The sequence below is a fragment of the Macaca fascicularis genome, chromosome 4, assembly GCF_037993035.2.
Source record: "Macaca fascicularis isolate 582-1 chromosome 4, T2T-MFA8v1.1".
In the NCBI taxonomy this organism is placed as follows: domain Eukaryota; kingdom Metazoa; phylum Chordata; class Mammalia; order Primates; family Cercopithecidae; genus Macaca; species Macaca fascicularis.
In genome coordinates, this window is record NC_088378.1 from 68,479,371 (window position 1) to 68,502,864 (window position 23,494).

The 23,494-nt window shown below is 43.2% G+C and overlaps 2 non-coding genes across 2 annotated transcripts; one reads left to right on the top strand and one right to left on the bottom strand.

Moving 5' to 3' along the window:
- The first annotated feature begins 744 nt into the window (after window positions 1-744).
- LOC123573187 (U6 spliceosomal RNA) lies at window positions 745-849 on the top strand. The gene has a single exon (XR_006697924.2). It is a non-coding gene; the product is annotated as a U6 spliceosomal RNA (small nuclear RNA).
- Window positions 850-20,922: 20,073 nt separating this feature from the next.
- Window positions 20,923-21,029, bottom strand: LOC123573125 (U6 spliceosomal RNA). The gene has a single exon (XR_006697874.1). It is a non-coding gene; the product is annotated as a U6 spliceosomal RNA (small nuclear RNA).
- Window positions 21,030-23,494: the final 2,465 nt, after the last annotated feature.

Sequence of the window (23,494 nt, forward strand, 5' to 3'; positions counted from 1 at the left end):
ATCTTTCCTCTCCTCCTAGGTCATCTTCTCCCTGAAGGCTGTCGCAGTTCCTGTGCAGAGAGAGAGGGCACTGCAGCACCCAGGCGCTGGTGAGAGGGAGCTTCTGGCTCACACTATTCTCTGCCTTCCATTGGCATTGACTCAGCCGAAACTTGGCACATCTTGTCCTCTTAGTCATGCGCTGGCATCTACCACTTGTGCCCAAATCCACCATGGCCTCACGTCACCAGGCCCACATATTCCCAGGTTCCTTTGGCTCTGCAAGCCTGTGGTGCTTGGGCACGCTTGGGCATGCTTGGCTGCTTTTTCTTCCCCCTGCTGTATTGCGGGGGCTTCTGAGACACTGACTTCCTTGGCCTCTCACTCAATCCTTACCAGATGGGGGCTTCTTTTATATGCTTGCAGAGCCTCTGGTTCACACCCAGGGAAGTGAAGCATAGTTCCCTCTGCACCCAGTTCTTCTTTCACTAAAATGGGTTTTTATTGCCCACCCCCCAAACTCAAGCAAGGCCAATGGTAAGGACAGGATTTGGGACTGTCTCCAAGACATTCATTAATATCTACTTTAATATCTTCTCACAATTCTCTCCCCTCAGACATGCCAGGTCTTAGATGACATGACTTAAATTAGAAAGATGTCAAATATCCCCAAATTAACTTATAAAACTAGTGCAATCCCAGTTAAAATCCTAGCTGTATTTTTTTTAATAGATACTTGATATACTTATTCTAAAATGTGTAGGGGTTCTCACTGTGGTAGCACCTATACTAAAATTGAAATGATATGAAGAAGATTAGCGTGCCCTCTGCAAAAATGGCATGCAAATTTGTGAAGCATTCCATATTTTAAAAATAAATAAATAAAATGTATAGGAAAAAATAAGTTCCACAGGGAGCTAAATCAAATGGTACAATAAAGAGGGGAAATTACCCACCAGATAGCAAGACACCCTACAAAGTTGTTTTGAATGTGGCAGTTGAGTGGAATAGATGGTTCACAGGTAGCTCTGCCCTTGCCTGTGAATTTTGTACAATGTCGAGTTGGCTCCACAGTTTAATTGGGGGGGGAAGGATTGTTTAGTAGATGGTGATAGAAAAATAGGCACAGAAAGAAAGGATAGAGAAAATTAAAGTAGGATCCATATCTAACCCCACATACAAAGGAGTTTCCAACATACAAGAGACCTAAATATGAAAGATAAGGTCATAAAGTTAACAGGAGAAAAGCATTGCGACCTGGAAGGGGTAAAGAAATCCTTAAATAAGACTTTGAAAGTACAAGCCACAAGACAAATTGATAGATCGGATTACATCAAAATTAAGTATTTCTGTGAACAAGTGACATTGCAGTTGAACTGAAGAGATGATGACAGTTTGGGAAGAGATTATGAGGTCTAAAAGTGACAAAGGGGATGAATATCTAGAATATACAAAGAACTCCTGATAGTATCCCAGAAGAAAAATGTGTGACATATTCAGGCAATTTACAATCACTCAAGGCTGTGTAAGGCTGTAAGGCTATTACACAGCTATTAGCATAGAGAATTTAGAGAGCTCGAGAATGCCAATGCTGGCAGAGGTGTGGGAATAAGGTTTTCCTGCTGCTGGTGGGAGCACAGGTTGGAGAAAGATCTGGCACTAGCTAATCAAATTAAGTGTCTACTCAGGGGCATAGTTCCCTTAGAAATTCTCACACAGGTCCATTAAAGGGGTATGTAGAAGCAGGGGTCAATCCAGAATTTGTGGGGCTTGAAGTTTATATAATTTGGGGAACCCTGTTATGATATTGTGATATAATAAATAAAACATATTTGGTCCCTGCCACTGGTTCCTGACACCTGACTCCTAAAACCTTTGGAATCTCCAAAGAGATAAGTGTCTTTTTGTAAGCAAATGAGATGACTGGTGGCTGGGAGCTCCTAGATAGCTGTGGGATGGAAGCTGGTCACCAAAAGACCAAGGCATGATTAGGGAATTGGGACTTTCAGCTCCAGCCCCCAATGTCCAGGTTGGGGAGAGGGATTGAAGGTTCAGGTGATCGCTGATGGTCAATGATTTAATCAGTTATGTCTATATAATGACTCCTCCATGAAATAAAAACAAAAGGACAGAGCTTGGATGAGCTTTTGGATAACAAAACATGTGGAGGTACCTGGAGGGCATGCTTGGAAAGGGCATGGGAACTTTGTGCCCCTTCCCACATACCTTGCCCTGTGTGTCTCCTCCATCTGGCTGTTCATCTGTATCCTTCATGATATCCTTTATAATAAACGGATAAACATAAGTAAAGTGTTTCCCTGAATTCTGTTCACCACTCTGGCAAATAAATCAAACCCAAGGAGGGGGTTGTGGGAATCCCAATTTATAGCTGGTGGTCAGAAGCACAGGTCACAACCTGGGGCTTTTGATGGGCATCTGAAGTTGGGGGTAGGAGCAAACTTGTGGGACCAAGCTCTTAACCAGTGGGATCTGATACTATCACCAGGTAGACAGTGTCAGAATTAAACTGAATTAGAGGACATCCAGCTGGTGTCTGCTGGAGAATTGCTTGGTACGTGGAGAAATAGCTCATCAAAGAAACGTTCTATGTTGTGTGAGTATAGGAGGAGAAAAATAGTTTGGCTCTTTTTCCCCTCAGACCTCTGTAAGAAAAAGAACACAAATGATGAATACACAATTAGGTATGGAGCTTTGGAAGAAGCTTGTACAAGTGAGAAGCCCCAAAGCTGGAGCTTTATCAGCCTCTCTGTGGATTAGCCTCAATTTATGGGGAGGTTCTTGGCAATGTTGTGTGTAGAGTGAGGAGATGAAAGCTTTTAAGCCAATTTGGTTATCACACCTCTCGGGCTCATTGGGATAGGTAATTGATGATACTATCTCAGCCTTCTCTTTAATACTAAAACATATACCTAAACCTAAAAAAATAGTCCTCAAGTAATGGGCACCCAGATCTCCAAAGTGGCTCAAATAATCTCCTATCACTAAGGCTAAGGGCTGCTGGGTGTAAACATGTCAGACCCATAGAGATAGGGTTAGGAAGTCCTCACGCCTCTGGCGAGGCAAGATCATTCAGTTATACTTGTCGAGAGAAAATATTTTGCAATACTTCCAAGTTTGTTTATTTATTTTTAGACATGCCTGTCTACTAAGGAGAGTGTTTGAAAAAAGAAGCTCCATGAAATCTTCTGGATGTGCTGGAGCTTGCTCCACTCTGTGAACTGTGCCCCCAGGGTGTGTGCTGAGTTCACCTGCCCCAGCCAGTTTTCTGGGAGGAGATCTCCAACCTATTTCTAATGAGGGGCAGTGAAAGCTGGAAACACTGGGCTTCCCTATGATGTAAGGGACTCAGAGAAGAGGAAGAAGCTAAAGGAGCATCAGTCTCTCCTGAGTGGAGCTAGTTCTAGAGATGGCTACTGTAGGGGATCAGAATATGCCACCCTAAAATTTGTACTTTGGCGTAAGGATTATTTGAAGCTGAAGACAATTGAAAACAGCGGACACCATAAAAACACTCTCCTTCCCCCACCATTTGCCTAGAAGTAGGCTTAGATGCTTAATCACCAGACTTTTTTCTGTTTTGTTTGAGACGGAGTCTCCCTCTGTCGCCCAGGCTGGAGTGCGGTGGCGCGATCTGGGCTCACTGCAAGCTCCGCCTCCCGGGTTCATGCCATTCTCCTGCCTCAGCCTCCTGAGTAGCTGGGACTACAGGTGCCCACCACCACGCCCAGCTAATTTTTTTGTATTTTCAGTAGAGACAGGGTTTCACCGTGTTAGCCAGGATGGTCTCGATCTCCTGACCTCATGATCTGCCCGCCTCAGCCTCCCAAAGTGCTGTGATTACAGATGTGAGCCACCACACCTGGCTTTTTTTTTTTAATTAGCCCAGTGACAGCATGAGGGGAATCTATACCACAAACCTTACTAAGACAATCCTGACTTTCTATTAGTTTCCCTCATATATTTATCTTCCCACAGTTTTCTGCCCTTGTGTCTTAGTCTGTTTCCTGCTGCTATAACAGAAGCTGCAGATTGCATAATTTATAAAGAAAAGAGATTTATTTGGCTCATAGTTCTGGAGGCTGGGAAGTCCAAGGGAATGGCACCTGCATCTGTCAATACTCATTCCATGGTTAAAGAGAGGAAGGTGGAAGTGAGTCCGTGAAACAGAGAGAGAGGAAATCTGGCCAAACTCATCCTTTTTATCAGGAACCCACTCTCAATAACTAACCTACTCTTGTGATAACAGCATTAATCCATTCATGAGGGTCGAACTTTCATGACTTAATCACTTCTTAAAAGCTCCACATCCTACAATAAATTATTTTTAGAGATGGGGTCTTATTATGTTGCCTAGGCTGCTCTTGAACTCCTGGGCTCAAGTGATCCTCCCACCTCAGCCTCTCAAAGTGCTGGGATTACAGGCATGAGCCACCATGCCTGGCCCTGCAATAAATTTCAACATGAATCTTGGAAAGGACATTGAAACCACAGCACGTTGGAATCCTAAAATCCTTTCCTTTGTCTCATCACTTCTCTACAAATTTATTGTTCTTTGTTAAGATGTTATATAAGCCCCAGCCCCTAACCATCCCTTTGACTTGCTCATCACCGTGTTCCTTCTGTGAGGATGTGCATTGCACATGTTAATAAACTCTGTTTTTCTCCTGTTTTTTAGACTGTCTTTTGTCAGTCTCATTTGCAGGCCCCTAGCTGGAGAACCCAGGAGGAAGAGGAAAAAAGTTTTTTCCTCCTCTACACTCCCCATGCATGACTACAGAGTGAGGAGGAGGCAGCAAGCTCTGTGACCCCAACTGCAGAGCAGAAACAGCAATGAAAGGACTGATGATCCAACAAGGACCAAGCAACATTTCTGCAGCTATGGTCAGTGTGAATCTGGCTTGTTTGATGCCCAGAGTGAATTCATTTTTATCAATCTTCATCTATACAACAAAGTTATCTTCAGTAATAATCATAAAAATGGAATAGATAATAACAATGTCCAGGAAAAAAACAGTCAGTAAATGTTAAAAATTGAACTTCATATATACTGTTATGCCAGAAAAAAAGAAAAAAGAAGTGAAATAAATATTAGAGTAAAATAAAAAGAAATAGACAGGGAAGACTTATACCTACATGTTTGTTGTAGTCTGAGATAACATTACAGTTTATAACAAATAATAATAAAGAAAATTTCAAACTAAAAATATATTATGTCCAGGCATGGTGGCTCACACCTGTAATCCCAGCACTTTGGGAGTCTGAGGCGGGCAGATCACCTGAGGTCAGGAGTTTGAGACCAGCCTGGCCAACGTGGTGAAACCCCTTCTCTACTAAAAATACAAAAAATTTAGCCAGGCATGGTAGTGGGCGCCTGTAATCCCAGTTACTCAGGAGGCTGAGGCATGAGAATCTCTTGAACCTGGGAGGTGGAGGTTGCAGTGAGCTGAGACTGCACCATTGCACTCCAGCCTGGGCAACAAGAAAGAAACACCATCTCAAAACAAAACAAAACAAAACAAAATATATATATATATATATGCATTTAAAAATTAGTAAAAAATGTCATGTGTGAACTAAAATTTGTACTTGCAACCAAAAATGGAGGGGAACGGGGAGTGACTCTGCATAATGGGTATGGAGTCTCCTTTGGGAATGATGAAAAGTTTTGGAACTAGACAGAGGTGATGGTTGTACAACATTGTTAATTTACTAAATGCCACGGAATGTACACTTTAAAATTGTTATTTTTATGTTCTAGAAATTTAACCTCCATTCTAAAAGAGTTTAAAAAATACCATACCTTCAAGTGCATGCTCTGTTTCACTGCTACATTTTTAAAAATACAAATAAAAACTACAAGTGGTTACGTGGAATGGCAATATTGAAGCAACTGAAGTTCTATTTCTTTATCTTTATAGTCATTGTTTTCTCTTTGTTTCAACTGCATTATGTAAAGGCAGACATATATAGTACCCAGGAGATGGATAAACAACTGCCTTGGTGGAAACCCAGAAAAACTCTGACCTTTCTGGGCTTATCCTGGCGCCACTGAGACTGTGCAGGTGAGACTGTGTGTATTAGGAGACAGTACGACTAACAGGGAGTTCCAAAATTCGCTTTCATGTAGAGAACAATGCATATCAATGGATAAGTAATACAATTTGCTAATTTGAAGTTTACATGTATTTAATTAAAACTCACAGAAATTGTTTAGAATTTAAACCCAAAACCTACATTGTGAGGAAGGCGTTTTATCACAGCCATTATGTAGAATTGCCCATTTGTGGGCAATTGTCAGTTCATGGGCTTTTCATAAAAAGTGGATTACCTTTTATTTGGTTTTATTATTGCTTATAAACCTCTACTGTCTGCACCTGTAGCAAAGCATGCATCTGGCTCCCCTCCCACCTTCTCACCTTGGAACACCACCAGCTGTGGGCATCTACGTGCAGCAGGAAGCATCACTGAGTAAGCTGGACTGCACGTCAAGGGTAGACACTGCACTGTCCATCCAGCCTGCTCTGAACTGGCCCTGGGAAGGCGTGTCTGGAGAAGCTGTGTTGGAAGGATTAGAATAATACACATCTCCACACGTACTCTGCATGGGCTGCCTGAGAAAACTGTGTACCAGGTTGTGTTAAGAGTTGGAGAGTACAGATGCAGGTTTTAAGAGCCTGTTTCTCTGTGCCCTCTTCAGGAAGATTTAAGTGGATCCTGCTATAGAAAGGTGCATTCATGAAGGCTGCCTACAGTGGACCGAGTGGTCATTCCACTTGGGGTCAAGATGGGGTTCATGACAAAGCAGGTAACAGGGCACCAAGGAGGTGCCCCTGGCCATACTGGATGGAATTCAGGACAGAATCCAGTGACAAGGAGGAATGGAGTACCTGGTCAGTGCTCAAGACAGAGTCTCATCCTTTTTTTTTGTTTACTTTTCTTTTTTTCTCTTTTTTTTTTTTTTTTTTGAGACAGTCTCACTCTGTTACCCAGGCTGGAGTGTAATGGCACGATCTAGGTTCACTGCAACCTCCACCTCCTGGGCTCAAGCGATTCTCCTGCCTCAGCCTCCAGAGTAGCTGGGATTACAGGCGCCCACCACCATGCCCAGCTAATTTATTTTGTGTGTGTATTTTTAGTAGAGACAGGGTTTCACCATGTTGGTCAGGCTAGTTTCAAACTCTTGACCTCAAGTGATCTGCCTGCCTCGGCCTCCCAAAGTGCTGGGATTATAGGCGTGAGTCACGGTGCCCTGCCAGCCCATCCTTACAACGTGCCCATCATGCCAACATGATGGCATGTTGTAAGTCCATGTTATGTGTGTGCCTGGTGTGTGTGTGCGTGTGTGTGTGTATGATGTGTTGGGGGGTGGCATTGCTGCTTCAGCTCCCTGGGTTCACCCCAGCCTCAGAGCACCAGGTTAAAAACAACTCAAAAAATTCTAGCCACCATCTGCTGGGGCAGCTGAGGCTTCTGGTCAGGGGCTCGGTCTGCAACAAAGGAGCAGCTGAGCAGAACTGGACCAAGTTACCAGCCCCTAGAGAAGCAATGAATTCCGGCTCAGGAGTTGAGAGCTATTTACTGGTAACGTTTTACCTGGTCTTACAATTGAAGTTTGCCTATCAGGTATGGAAAAGGAGAAAACCTCATGAGCCAATGTGGAAAAGAGACATTTTATGTCCCCTTTGGGGAACTCTTGACTGTGGCATGAATCTATGGCCTGAAACGGTAGAAGAAGAAAACAAAGGAGAAATTTGGCATCAGGTTGGCAAGAGTCTTGAATGCTTGCCACGGAGTTGGGGCAATGGGGAACAATAGAAGGTTTGTAAGCAGAAGGAAAGGGGAATGAAGAGTTTTAGAGATACAACTCTGGAGGCAGTGAAAAGGAAGAACTGGGGAGGGGAGATGTTGATTGGAAGCATCAAGACCTGTTATGAAAGTGCCTGCAGAAGTCCTGGAATAGATAACAAGGGCTTGGGCTGGGGGTACAAGAATGAAAGGCCAGCTAGATCCCTGCTAAACCTAGTGTGAAGCTAAACAGATCAACACACTCATCAGATACAGCCATGGCGGGGACTATGGCAAGGCATAGAAAGCACTTCAACTGACATGATGGTCAGGGATGTCATACAGAGATGCTCCCTGAACTGCATTCTGAAGGATGATTCAGTGAGCTAGGCAGGAAGGCACCAGGCAGAGGGAGCAGCACGTGCAAAGGCATGGAGACCCAGGAGAGCATGGGGCCTTTGACCTGCAAGAGATTTCCTGTGTGTGACTGCTATATAGGGTAGGTATGGGTAGGGGAGTGTCAGCAGGAGGCTGACTTACAAGGGGCTTGGTTGGTTTACTGTTGGTTAGTTTACCCGTGCTGATTGGTTTACTAAGGGCAAAAAGGAGCCATTGAAGGTGAAGGTTGAACACGCCCAGATTTCTTCTCTTTGTGCTCTATTCTTTAAATTGTATTTTATGTGGCAATCGATTTACTGGTATTTTTCCTCCAGTCTAGATAATTATTAAGTGTATGGATTTTGCCAGTATGAAATTAATCTGCTCTGTGGAGCAAATTGTTTGGACAGAACAGCCTTGAAACTTTGTTTCTGCCCTGGCAGCCAGAAGGTTGCAATATGAGCTGAATTTGGCCCTAAACTAAGTCCTGGTGGCTAATTAACCATGAGCCAAGGCTGAGAAGTGGAGTGGCTTGTGCCCTACAGTCGTGAGAAAAGGCACAGGGGAGCGCTACGTGGACTTGAGCTTAGCATCTCTGGTTGCTCAGAGGGCAAAGTGTCCTGCGGGAGGTAAATTGCGGTAAAACAGTTTAAAAAGTGAGAGGAATGGGAGAGGTGAAGTTTAATTCCTGCTGGTTTCGCAGTGATGGTATTACGCTTAGGAGTTGAAAAATGATTTCTCTAGCCCATAGGAACTCAAACTCACTGAAAGAGAAAAACTTGGCATTGCTTTAGCAAAATTCAAGTAGATGCTACATTCCACTGGAACAATCTAGAATGCCTGTGCTAGTTTCTTCTATATTGCAGGTTGCATTCTCTGGCAGGCCTGCTTCACTTGGCAGCACCACTTTTAAAGAGAAATGGCTACATCTCCAGGTTCGGTGTCCCGGGCTTGCAGAGAAAAGGAATAAAATTAAAACAGTACTTGAACTTTTAAAAATATTTAAATTGCTGGCTCATTTCAGACTGGCATTTCTTAAAATGATGGTCTCTGCTCACCAAGCCACTGCCAAGGGACCCACGGTGGCTGTCCTGTATCCTTCAATTTGATTAGAAGAACTCTCCTTGCTCATCAAGGCTTTCCATAGCTGTCTCTCCCATTTATCCTCCACGCCTGCGAACTTCTGTCATAAGTTCTAGTCCAGCCCATCATCTCACTGGTTTCACTGGACACCAGGCACTATACTTACTTTTTCTTTTCTTTTCTTTTTTTCTTTTCTTTTCTTTCTTTTTCTTTCTTTCCTTTCTTTCCTTTTCTTTCTTTCTTTTCTCTTTTCTTTTCTCTCTCTCTCTCTCTCTTTCTTTCCCTCCCTCCCTTCCCTTCCTTCCTTTCTTCTTTTTTTGTTTTTTTTTTGAGATGGGTCCTCACTCTGTTGCACAGGCTGGTCTCAAACTCCTGGGCTCGAGTGATCTTTCTGCCTCAGCATCTTGCGTAGCTGGGACCACAGGTCCACAGGCATATGCCACCACATCTGGCTAACTTTTTGATTTTGTATAGAGATGGACTCTCACTTTGTTGCCCAGGCTGGTCTCGAACTTTCAAGCCATCCTCCAGCCTCGGCTTCCCAAAGTGCTGGGATTGTAGGCGTGAGCCACCATGCTCTACCTGTACTTGCTTCTATTTTTGCGTTCTGTTAGATTGTGTTCCTCATGACGTAAAGAATGCAAACCCAGTAGAATGCATTTCTGTTCTTGCATGCTACCTTGCATTCTTGTTCATAAAGCTTCCCCTAACTTCCTCCCTCCTTCTCCACCTGCTCAAATATGTCAATGTTCAGACTTGGACCCAACCCTTCTGTTGCTGACTGTACTGGTGGCAGTCCCTTCTCCCTGCCAAACAGGACCTCAGTGCTGTTTAGGGGTCCAACTCTCTCCAGCTAAGGGGAAGGTGATCTGGCCACAGCTCAAGATAATTTCCAACTTCTAAGTCAACTATCATGGTTCCATTCCCTGACTTTGACTAGCTGGGGTGGGCAGGCTGGTTGGTTTGTAGAACATCCTTCAATTTCCAATTTCCAATTCAATTTGCCTGATTATTTCCTCATTCCTCATGATTAGATTCAGGTTAAACAATTTGAGGTCGGAATATGAATAATCTCTTGATTAACCGAGAGGGTAACTGGTATTTATCATTCCTGAATCCTCTAAAGTGTGAGGGGAGCCACAGAATCCATGCCCTTGGGGGCATCTTGTTTATTTTTATTTTTGATTTCACAAACTTTTATTTTAGGTTTGAGGGTACACGGGCAGGCTTGTTACATACGTAAACTCGTGTCACCCAGGTATTGAGCCTAGTACCCAATAGTTATCTTTTCTGATCCTTTCCCTCCTTCCATATTCTACCCTCAAATAGGCCCCAGTGTGTTTTGTTCCCCTCTATGCATCCATGTGTTTTCATCATTTAGCTCCCACTTATAAGTGAGAATATGTGGTATTTGGTTTTCTGCTCCTGCATTAGTTTGCTAAGGATAACGACCTCCAGCTCCATCCATGTTCCTTCAAAAGACCTGATCTTATTCTTTTTCACAGCTTCATAGTATTCCATGTTGTGTGTATAAGTACCACATTTTCTTTATCCAATCTGTCATTGATGGACATTTAGGATGATTCTATGTCTTAGCTATTATAAACAGTGCTGCAACAAACTTTTGAGTGCATATGTCTTTATGGCAGAATGATTAATATTCCTTTCCGTATACACCCAGTGATGAATGGGATTGCTGGGTTGAATGGTAGTTCTGTTTTTAGCTCTTCGAGGAATCACCACACTGCTTTCCACAATGGCTGAACAAATTTACACTCCCACCAACAGTGTATAAGCATTTGCTTTTCTCTGCAACCTTGCCAGCATGTTATTCTTTGACTTTTTAATAAAGACCTAACATTCCAACAGGTGTGAGATGGTATCTCATTGTGATTTTGATTTGCATTTCTCCCATGACAATGATGTTGAGCTTTCTTTCATATACTTGTTGGCAGCATGTAAGTCTTCTTTTGTAAAGTGTCTGTTCGTGTCCTCTGGGGGGCATCTTTTTTATAAGTGAGTTTCTCAAATATATACCAGTCATGGGGATCCTGTGATTTTGTGTTTCTCGTCCAAACTAGTGAAGCCACTTGCATTGAGAGAGGCCCTTACCTCTCCAGGCCCTTGGCAGTCCTGCATTATCCACAGAATGCCCAACCCAGGGCCCCACAGTTAGGCCTGTGCTGCTGCCAGGGATTGCTGTGGGTGGAGATGGCAAGGGCCTGACAGATGCCTATGTTATTGCCACCCCCGCCAGGGCAAGCTTCTCCAGGGATTCAGCAGAGGCTCAGCTTGCAGCCTGCTCTCTGGCTCTACCTCCTTTCTGCCTGGAGGCTCCTAGCCCTGGCCCTCAAAAGGCTGAATATTGAAGGGAATGGGGCCAGGTACTTTTACAGTACATCACATAGGCACAGGATAAATGTTTTGAGGGAATCAAGAATAAGGAGGTAGAAAGAGCTTTAGTGATAATTGACTGTTTTTCAGATCAATGCCATGAAATAATACAAACAGCAAGAGGAAATCTGATTGTTATTATTTTGCTTACCAATATTCTGGAGCTTTAGGCAAAATTGCAAAGGAGCTATTATTTTTCTTTGGTGCCTTCAAGCTTCCCCTTCTGGTCCCTCACAATTGTCCTTCCTTAGACTTCTAGAGCTCAAAATGGCTTATATCAGGAATTAGCTTCAGTTTCCTTGTTCACACTGAAGTATGTATAGCTAATAACATTTTAAAGTGTTACTTCTATGGAGATGTTGGCATTTTGCCAGGTTCCACAGCCAGTAGAAGAGATGCAGCTTAAAATTCCTTGCATCGGCCAGATGGGGAAAATATGTGACTCTGTATATGGGTCTCCCCTAAAATTCATTTATTTGTTCAATAAATATTCATTGAGGCCTATTATAGCAAAACCTTAGGGAAATAAGGAATGCATATAAAAGTACACAGGAAAGAATTTACACGAATGGGCAAAATGTGGCAGGGAGTGTTACATGTCTTGCCTGAGATTACCAAATTTACTTCTGACAATCAATCCGTAAATCACTCAAGAACCAGAGGAAGTACTGGAGACCTGTTACTCAGTCTGTGATCTGCATTTACAGTGTAGTTTGGATAGCAAGAATAATAAGCATGAAGCAATTAGCCAATTGTTATGGATAGAATGTGTCTCCCCAGCAAATTCACATGTTGAAGCCCTGACCCCCAGTGTGATAGCATTTGAAGATGGGGCCTTTGGGAGGTAATTAGGGCTAGATAGGGTCATGAGGGTGGGCCCTAGTAGGGGATTAGGGCCCTTGTAAGAAGAGAAATCAGGCTGAGTGTGGTGGCTTACGCCTGTAATCCCAGCACTTTAGAGGCTGAGGTGGGCGGATCATCTGAGTTCAAGAGTTCGAGACCAACATAGTGAAATCCCGTCTGTACTAAAAATACAAAAAATTAGCTGGACATGGTGACGGGCGGGCGCTTGTAATCCCAGCTACTTGGGAGGCTGAAGCAGGAGAATCTCTTGAACCCGGGAGGCGGAGGTTGCAGTGAGCTGAGATCGTGCCATTGCACTCCAGCCTGGGCAACAAGAGAGAACCTCCATCTCAAAAACAAAACGAAAAACAAAAAAAGAAGAGAAATCGAAGCTTGTTCTCTCTCTCTCTCTCCACATGTGAGCACACAAAGAAGATTGTCATGTGAACACACAATGAGAAGGAGGCTGCTTGCAAGTCAAGAGAAGATGCCTCAGCATGAAACCTGCCTTACTGGCACTTTGGTCTTGGACTTCCCAGCCTCTAGAACTGTGAGAAATAAGTTTCTGTTGTTCAAGCCACCCAGTCTATGGTATTTTGTTATGGCAGCCAGAATTAAGACACCAATGAAGCAAGATAATCAGTAACTGGATACTTAACTGTGTGGTATGAAACATAGGGGCTTTAGTAGAAAAGAAAATTGGACTTTCTTGGGGACATCCTTACTACTTCAGCTCAAGTATCATGTTTTAGCTTGTTTCTGTCTTTGGAGGAGGCTGCACATTTTAAAAATACCCCCAAAGGTACAAAGACGAATGCTACAGCCCCTCATTCTCATTATCCAGGCTTAATAAATGTTAGCCGTTTTCCACTTTTGTTTCATACATACGTTTTCTACAAAATGAGGACAACACCTTAGATAAAGCTGAAGTTCTCCATGTTTCATTCTGCATCCCTTCCCCCAAGGGCTTCTTTTGCTCAATATGGGGCTCATGAGAGTCATCAGTGTTGTGTGAGGCAGCTGTTTGTTCATTTTCTGGACCAAATAATGTTCCATTGTGTGACTGGACATACTTAGTCTATCCGTTCTACTGCTGATGAGCATTTGAGCTGTTACTATTTTTTAATCATTACAAATTATCTTGCTAAAACATTTTTGTACATGGCTTTTGGTGACCAAGTAGACTCATTTCTCTCAGGTATGTATCTCAGAGTGAAACTCTTTTATCATAGTGTAGGCTTTATATTTAGTGCTTTACAATTCCTGATTAAGAAATCTTTGCCTGCCCCTAAGGATGTAAAATTATTCTCTTATGGCCTGGCTCAGTGGCTTATGCCTGTAATCCCAGCAGTTTGAGAGGCCAAGGTGGGAGGATTGCTTGAGGCCAGGAGTTCAAGACCAGCCTGGGCAACATACTGAGACCCTCATCCCTACAAAAAAAAAAAAAATTGTTTAATTAGCTGAGCTTGGTGGTACGCGCCTATAGTCCTAGCTACTCAGGAGGCTGAGGCAGGAGGATCACTTGAGCTTGGGAATTCAAAGCTGCAGTAAGCTATGATCATGCCACTGTATTACAGCCTGGGTGACAGGGTGAGACCCTGTCTCTAAAAAGATACAGCTGTTAAAAATAAATTTTAAAAAATAATAAATTATTCTCTTATGTTATTGTCTAGAATCTTTGTTATTTTACCTTTCAGATTTAGATCTACAATCCACCTGGAATTGATTTTTGTATATGCAGTGAGAGGTAGAGGTCAAGTTTTGCTTTTTCCCGTACGACTATCTTATTAACTTAACATCATTGATGTAAATGAACACTCTTTTCCTACTATGCTTCAGTGCCACCTTTGTCATAATTAAGTGTTCCTTCAAGTCTGCTTCTGCTTCTGAGTCTCTAATTTCTGTTCCTTTGAGCTATTTGTCCTGGGCTTTTACTGCACACCTCAGATTTGTCCCAACAAGGACTGAAGAAGGTGGGTTATTCATCCACCAATTCCTATTACTCATTGGTGAAAAGTTGCTCCTGGGGACATGAACTCCCTTGCACTTCTGCTGTGCTCTGGGAACTAGCCAGGAATAGCCCTATGACCAGGAAAAGTCTCCAGGATCTACTTCTCCACTCACACAATTGTTGGCAGCATCCAGTTCCTTGTAGTTATGGGACTGAGAGCTTCAGATTTTTGTTGATTGTTGGCCAGAGACCACCCTCAGCTCCCAGAGGACACCCACAGTTCTTTGCCATTTAGGATGCCCAACATGGCCACTTGCTTCCGCATAGTCAGCAAGAGAAAGAAAGACCAGCATGGTGGGCACTACCCTTCTATGGAATGTAATCACGTCATCATGTATACATAATCACATGTATCTTACCACCTTTATTCCATTTGCGTCACAGGTACCACACTTACGGGGAAAGCATCACCCGAAAGTGACAATGTCTAGAGGCAGGAATCATGGAGGCTTCCTTAACTGTCTGTCTGCAACAACAGGTATGGAAGCAATCTGTCAAGCTGAAGGTAACTGCCAGGGTGTGCCACATAGAGACTGGCAAGACACCGTCAGGGCCTACTGTATGTCTGTATTCCAAACCCCTCTTGAATTTCAGACTCATATATACAATGGGCTATGAAACATCTCCTCTTGGACAGCTAATAAGCATCTTGTTTTTGGCATGTCACAAGCTAACCTTAATCCACGCTTCCCCGCCTCAGTAACAAATAGGAAAAAGCCATCACTCTTCCAGTTGTAAAACTCCTGGAGTTGTCTTTGACTCCCCTCTGTCTCATAACTCTGTTGGTTCTGTTTTCAAGATAGATCCAGAAACAGAAACTGACCACTTTCTACCCCCTCTACAAACTGCCAACCTGATCTGAACCACCATAATCTCTGGCCTGTTTCTATTCTTTAATCTCTATAGTCAGTAGCCAGAGAGATTCTGTTTCAATAAAAGTCAGAAAACTGCAGTTCTCAGGTCAAAAATCCTCCAGTGGTTTCCCAAGTTCCTCAGAGTTCAAACCAAAGATCTTCCACGCCTGCAAGCCCTACATGTCCCCAGCCCCAAACCCTCTAGCCCATCCCCGCCCTTCTCCCCTCTACACTCTGCTCCAGCCACACCGGCTGCCTTGCTGTTCCTTGACCACGTGGAGCACATTCCCACCTCAGGGGCTCTGAACTTGCCATTCCCTCTGCTGGAATACTCCTCACCCAGTGAACACATGGTTCACTCCTTCAACTCTTCCTGGTCTCTGATTAAATGCCCCCTTGTTGGCGAGGTCTTTCCTTCTCATCCAACATAGCACCAGACCCTATTCCCCTTACTCTGCTTTATTTCCCTCCATAGCAGTTATCACACAATGTGACATATTATGTATTTATTTCCTTTTTATTTTTCTTCTTTGTAGAGATGGGGTTTGGCTACATTGCCCAGGCTGGTCTCAAATTTTGGCCTCTTGCCTTGGCCTCCTGAAGTGCTAGGATTACAGATATAAGTCACCATGCCTGGCCTGTATTTATTTTCTTATTTATTGTTTTTCTTCCCCTCCTAGAAAGTGGGTTCCCCAAGGCTAAGGACTTCAACTCCTTTATTCACTACTGCTTTCTCCAGATACAGCCTAGAGCAATACTTCACACGCAGGAGATGCTCAATGAATAGTTGTTGAAGGAATGGATGCAGTGTCCCAGAAGAGACTTTAGAGTCACCTGGTCTGGTCTCAATTCAGAGAAGGGCCAGGCTGTCATCACACATTTAGTGAGTGGCAGAGCTGGGACAAGAATCTAGGTCTCCTTTCTCTTGTCCACTGCTCTTCCCACTCTTCTCCGTTCTATGCATAGGTGAAAGCTCAACACCATCAACTGATAATGAAGTAAAACAATGGGGAATAGGAATGAATGTGTTCCTGCAAGTTTTGCTAAATAAAATGATGCCATTCTTTTAATCTATTAATTGATTATCCAAAGCAAATGTCAACAGTGAGTAGAAGGCGGCAAGGCATGAGTTATCGTAACTGATAAAGCAGGAGTGGCGCAGTGGGGGGTTGGGGGGGTGATAGATCAAGTGAGTTATCGTCCTGCCCCAAGGAACCATGGTCTGAGTTATCTGCAAAGTAAATGACTCTGGTAAATAACTCAGTTTGTTCCTTTGATTAACAGGGAGGGATGGATCTAGCAGCTCTGCTCAATGGCCCCTTTCATTGTGTTCTTTACCTGAGCAGTGGCTCCAAGAGCCACTCTTAATAAAGCCAATGTCTAACCTACAAAGCCCAGAAAATAAATCTCCTCTGTGACGGGGCTTAGGCTCCTTTTGCAGAGAGAATGCATGTAGAGAAAATGTTCTCCACCCACATCTTCTTCCATCCCTTTCCTTGTCCCATCCCTCACCATGCTTTTTATTCTGCTCTGCTAAAATAATTTAATTAAGCTAAAACAACTCCCTAGATTCCCAGGTCATTTATTTCTTTCCTTCTTTCCTTTCTTTCCTTTCTTTTCCTTCCTTCCTTCCTTCCTTCCTTCCTTCCTTCCTTCCTTCCTTCCTTCCTTCCTTCCTTCTCTCTCTCTCTTTCTCTCTCTCTTTCTCTCTCTCTTTCTTTCTTTCTCTCTTTCTCTCTCTCTTTCTTTCTTTCTTTCGATGGAGTCTTGCTCTGTCCCCGAGGATGGAGTGCAGTGGTGCGATCTCGGCTCACTGCAACCTCCGCCTCCTGGGTTCAAGCAATTCTTCTGTCTCAGTCTCGCTAGCAGCTGGGACTACAGGCATGCGCCACCATGCCCAGCTAATTTTTGTATTTTTAGTAAAGATGGGATTTCACCATATTGGCCAGGCTGACCTTGAGCTCCTGACTTCAAGTGATCCGCTCTCTTCAGCCTCCCAAAGTGCTGGGATTACAGGCATGAGCCACTGCGCCCAGCCCCAGGTCATTTCTTTTTGCCACCTTGTTTTCACGTGCTTTCCTTTCTCTGCACTCTATTCAAACACATTTTCTGTAATGGCTGGATATTGAGATGGGAGGCAAACTAAAGCAAAAATTGTACTATCTTATTTGCATTTTTTTTTTTTTTTTTTTTTTGAGACGGAGTCTCACTCTGTTGCCCAGACTGGAGTGCAGTGGCGCGATCACAGCTCACTGCAACCTCCGCCTCCCGGGTTCTCGCCGTTCTCCTGCCTCAGCCTCCTGAGTAGCTGGGACTACAGGCGCCCATCATCACCACGCCCAGCTAATTTTTTTGTATTTTTTTAGTAGAGACGGGGTTTCACAGTGGTCTCGATTTCCTGACCTCGTGATCCGCCGGCCTTGGCCTCCCAAAGTGCTGGGATTACAGGCGTGAGCCACCGCGCCTGGCCCTTATTTGCATATTTCCACAATTTCTCCAGCAATATGATAGATTGGAATAATAGAGTGGTTTAAGATGTCAGTTTTAAAAATTAATATTTAATTGACAAATAGAACTGTATATATTTATCATATATAACATAATGTGTTGAAATAAGTATACATTGTAAAAAGTCTAAACTAAGCTAATTAGCATATGCATTACCTCACATACTTTTTTTTTTGTGTTGAGAACACCTAAAATCTGCTCTTAGTGATTTTCAAGAATACAATACATTGTTATTAACTATAGTTACCATGTTGTACAAAGATGTCAAATTTATAGGCAGGATATGTCAGAAAGTTATATCTGCTAATTTAAAATAATTCTGGGCTGGCACAGTGGTTCACACCTGTAATCCCAGCACCTTGGGGGGCCAAGGCAGGTGGGTTACCTAAGGTCAGGAGTTCAAGACCAGCCTGGCCAACATGGTGAAACCCTGTATCTACTAAAAATACAAAAAATTCACCAGGTGTGGTGGTGAGCACCTGTGATCCCAGCTACTCAGGAGGCTGAGGCAGGAGAATCACGTGAACCGGGAGGTGGAGGTTGCAGTGAGCCGAGATGGCACCACTGCACTCCAGCCTGGGCAACAGAGCGAGACTCCATCTCAAAACAAATAAATAAAATAAAATAATTCTGCATAAACACTATGATATACCTATGTGTAAATTAACTCTAGTATCACTCTAGGTGGCATGGATAGCATTTGAAAGAACCTAATCAAGAAACCATGATCTCGAAATGGTTATGTAAGCTTTATAAATATTGTTATAGATATCTACAGCAGAGGGTGTGTTTAGCCAATTTTAATTGGCTAAACTAATAGTCTTCTAACTATGAGGTTGGAGAGATTACACTAGGTCCCACCTCCTTGCCCGGGAATAGTACACCTTTGCAGCAAGCCCATGAGCCATACACCTTGCAGCAGTGCCTCAGGTCCAGAGGCCCATCTGGCCCTGCCTCCTTCTCCTGCATGAAGGTCTCTGCTGCCTGATCTTCCCAGAAGCCTGACTGAGCTGCTGTCAGAATAGCACGGTATCTGTCTCCTTCTCATGCAAGGTGCTTGTTAGTATCTGAGTGTGGGGGGACTTAGAGCCAAGACTAGAAGAAGGGTTCTATGATAATTTTGGGGCCTGCTTGCTAATAAAGCTTTGTAAGTTTGTCAGAAACTGGCCCAAGACTAGCTTTCATCATAATGAACCATCTGGGAGCAAGGATATATATATATATATATATATATATATATATATATACTTTTTTTTTTTTTTTTTTTGAGGCAGACCCTCACTCTGTCACCCAGGCTGGTGTGCAGTGGTGTGATTTGGCTCACTGCAACATCTGCCTCCCAGTTTCAAGTGATAAATTGGCTCAGGTCAATTTGCAACCCATATCTTCAGCTGTATATATGTATATTTTTTCTTTTTTGAGACAGAGTCTTGCTGTGTCACCTAGGCTGGAGTGCAGTGACATGATCTCCGCTCACTGCAACCTCTGCTTCCTATGTTCAAGCGATTCTTGTGCCTCAGCCTCCCGCGTGGATGGGACTATAGGTGCACACCACCACACCCGGCTAATTTTTGTATTTTTAGTAGAGACGGGGTTTTACCATGTTGGTCAGGCTTATCTCGAACTCCTGGCCTCCAGTGATCCGTCCACCTCGGCTTTCCAAAGTGCTGGGATTATAGGCATGAACCACCGTGCCCGGCTCTATATTTTATTTTTATTGTTCTTGATGAAGAGTAAAAAACAAATAAGCCCTAGTGGTTAGTGGAGGGTGGTAAGAGGTAAGATTTTCCTTCAAATTTGTTTTTCGATCTACTTAAGGATTCTAATGTTCTGAAATTCTTGATGCCTGTTGCTTCACTCATCTGGGAACATGATGGACCCAAATGGAACTTGAGTTTTCTCAGGTAATATTTATTTAATAAAGGAGAATCCTTTCACTGGTAGATGAAAGTCAGGCCTGGAGAGAATCTAGGCCAAATAATCAAAATATATTTTTCACCTGTGATTTTGGCATAGCGGCCATGGGTACCTGATAGGGTTACAGAAGGAAGAGAATGAGAAGAACATCGTCAAAAAATGTTTCTCCTGGCCAAGGTACCCCCTGAGTAGAGAGGCTGGGGCATCCTTCTGCAGGAAGGGTTTGGGCTGATGAAGGCTGCTTCCCAGAAAATAAGTGATGACCAATCAGGAGAGGTCAGGTTCCTAAGGGCCAGATGCAGGAGGACGTCCTCACTTATAAGACTGAGGAAGTGGTGTACCTGCAGACTGACTTATAAAGTTTTACTGAGCCAGTCAGCCCCAAAACACAAAGAGATACATTTTTGCCCTTACACTTTTAGGGTGGGTAGGCCTCCCCCAAATCACACACTTGGAGACCATGCCTCCAACCATTCTGTCTTTTGGCCTGGTGTGGATATGAAGGAAGAGGCAGCTACAGGCAGGCTTTGTTTTCCCTTTTTCAGTTTGGAACATTTAGGGGCAGATAAATTGGCATAAAGCAAACATAATTACATGTCAACTTCAAAGAGAGAAAATATCACGTACTTTAAATTCCGTAACCTGCCATGAAGGAAATTATTCATGTTGACCTAATTTTATTTCATATCTACCTACCATAGTTTAGAATAAAAATGTTGGTTGATTTTATAACTCAGTGCTTTTATTGGAAAACAATGTTTTTAAGTGGCAATATACTTCTGAAGAGAATATACATTGTCCCAACAATGTATTTTACAGTAACTGATAACTATGGATAATGAATGGCCGCTTTGGTAGGGAATTTAACATCTTTTTAAAAAGTAAAACTATATGCTCATTCATTTTTGTCTTTATTTAATTTTTTTGTATTTTATTCTTATTATTACTCATTTATCATTATTAATCAATTAATCATTGTTTCTTTACCTTCTTGTTTTTTTTAATTTATTTATTATTATTATTATACTTTAAGTTCTAGGGTACATGCGCATAACGTGCAGGTTTGTTACATATGTATACTTGTGCCATGTTGCTGTGCTGCACCCATCAACTTGTCAGCACCCATCAACTCGTCATTTACATCAGGTAAAAAATATGGAACGCTTCACGAATTTGCGTGTCATCCTTGCGCAGGGGCCATGCTAATCTTCTCTGTATCGTTCCAATTTTAGTATATGTGCTGCCGAAGCGAGCACTACCTTCTTGTTTTCATGCACTGACTCAATCAAGTACCCAAGTTTCTAGTTACAACAATATTATTTTCACTCTTTCATTAATTTCTGGTTTATTTTAGGTGCTAGAGAAGACACTGCAGAGTAGAGATCAAAGGAATCTTAGTAATTGTTCAATCCAATCCCCACACTTTAAAGATGAAGAAACTGGTATTGAGAAAAATGCACAGCTTACCCAAGGTTGCACTGCCGGTTAGTAGCAGAGATGAAACCCACATCTGATGACTACACCATATTGCTCCCAGTTTCCCTGTCTGTTCCACATGTAAAAGTCTGATTCTTCACTTCTCCTTTGAGTATACAGACTTTTAATGTTTTTGTATGTCAAGATGGAATTTTCCTCATATACAGCCACTGCCTTTTCTCCTCCCTTCACATCTTGCGGGATGTTTAACAGAATTTAAAAGGAATTTTTTGTTTTGTTTTGGTGTATCTGATAAAAGTCAAGGGAGGGAGAGGGCCAGTATAAGCAAGAGAACTCTTTGTCTATCTTATAGATGCTGTAGTCTGAGGTATCAGAAACACACAAAGGTTTGAAGAACTGGTACATGCCCCCAGGTGGGAAGCCAGGACTCTTGGCAGGATCTTGAGGACAAGGCAAAGCACAATAAGAGAGTGAGGGGATCCTAGAGGTGAAATCAAGGAAGAGAAACTAGAGACAGAGAAAGAAACTGGCTATCCATCCAAGATGGATCCTGTGTGGACTGATGGGAGGCTTGGCATCATCCTTTAGTAGACTTCATGTGGTTGAATAATTGGCCAATGGAAGAAATTTCTTTTTTGGTAACAGACTCTGTGTGTACAGTTATGAATCTTAATTTATAATAAAAGGTTACATTGAAAATTGAGCATATTGGCAACTTTGGGCTTTAATATTACTACTGTGCTATTTAGGTCCCAACCATCATTTTAATCTGGGCGTTCTTGAAACAGCTCTCATTATTGGTATGCCAAGCTGTCTCATAGGGCATCTACTTAGCAAAAGTGGAGTGAAGTGTTCAGGATACATAAATGAGGTGAAGCTTGTGGTATTCCGTTCCTTTTTGCTGAAGCCACTCCTACCAGCTGCTTTCTAGATTGTTCACCTTATATGAGCATGGTGCAGTATAAAAGTTGTAGACTTTGGCCTCAGACAGATCTAAATTCTAATCTCAGCTCACTACCTCCTAGTTAAGGACAAGATTTCTTTACCCACTCCCAGTCTCAATTTTCTCATGTCTAAAATGGCAGAAATAATGTGTACTTTGCAGGGTTGTTGTGAGAATTAAGCAATATGGGTAATGCACTTGGGACAGTGCTTTACACAAAATTGTCAATAAATGATGATCTGTCTTTTCCTGGCACTACAAAGCTGAGGAGAGGAGGGAGGGAGATGAGTGTCTGGAGGAAGAAAGGGCAGGAGTTTCTTTATCTTTGAGTGAAGGAGTGTTGGGGGTTAGTAGGAATATAGGAATAGTGAGTTGGCTGGGAAGAAAAAAAGAAGGATGAAAAGAGGAAAAGAATAGGATAAAAGAAGGATACGGTGGAGAAAATGGGCAAGGGCCCGAGAGAGAAGAGCGAGAATGGCAGTGATGGTGAGCATTGGTGGAGTGATGGAAGGTTCTCTAGCCCCAGTTGAGCTTGTTAGAAATACAGTCTCAGGTCCCTCCCCGGACCCTCTGAATCATAATTTGCAGTTTAACGAGAAGTCCCCAGGTGATTCCCACATCTATTACTTGTGCAGAGTTGATGTTTTCATCTGCTGCGGGTGGGGGGCGGGGGGCAGATGTAGAGCAGATTCAGATCAAGAGGAAGTTCCCAGGGCTTTGGGTTATCTCTAAATTTATCAGGAATACTTCCCAATGAAGTGGGTTGAGATCCAGGATGTGTCACTTTCCTTTGTATTCACATCTGGCTGGTCTGGACAGAGGATCTGCAAACCAGAGTCAGGCTGTGGACTCCGGGATTCTTGGAACTTCTCTTCTGAATCCAAAGTAGCAGGTGTGGAGGAACAAGGAAGTGGAGTGGTGAACATTATTTGTCTATACAGGAAACAGGAAGAGGATGGGGATTGTCCTTTTAGACACATTTGGCAAGTGAGGTAGTCATCCTGCACCGCACCCTCCTCCCTACCCCTTCAGCTCCCGGTGCCCTACCTTTTCTCTGAGCAACAGAAGCACTTTTGTCTGCATTTAGGTTGCTCATCGCTGGTGCATTGGAAAGAACACTGGGCTAATGCCCTCGGGCAAGCCACTTCACCACCCTGCTCCCAGTTTCCTGATATGGAAGAAGGGCTGAAAATTGTGATGGTAGGTGCCCAGGGTTGCCCAGTGCAGTGGGGACTGGAACTGTGGTGACTATTTCTGCCTGATGGTACTCTCAAGTCAGCAGCTAGCCAGGTGATAAAAGGGAAAGAAGCTGCTGGGTGTAGAATAGAAAAGTGCCAGCGG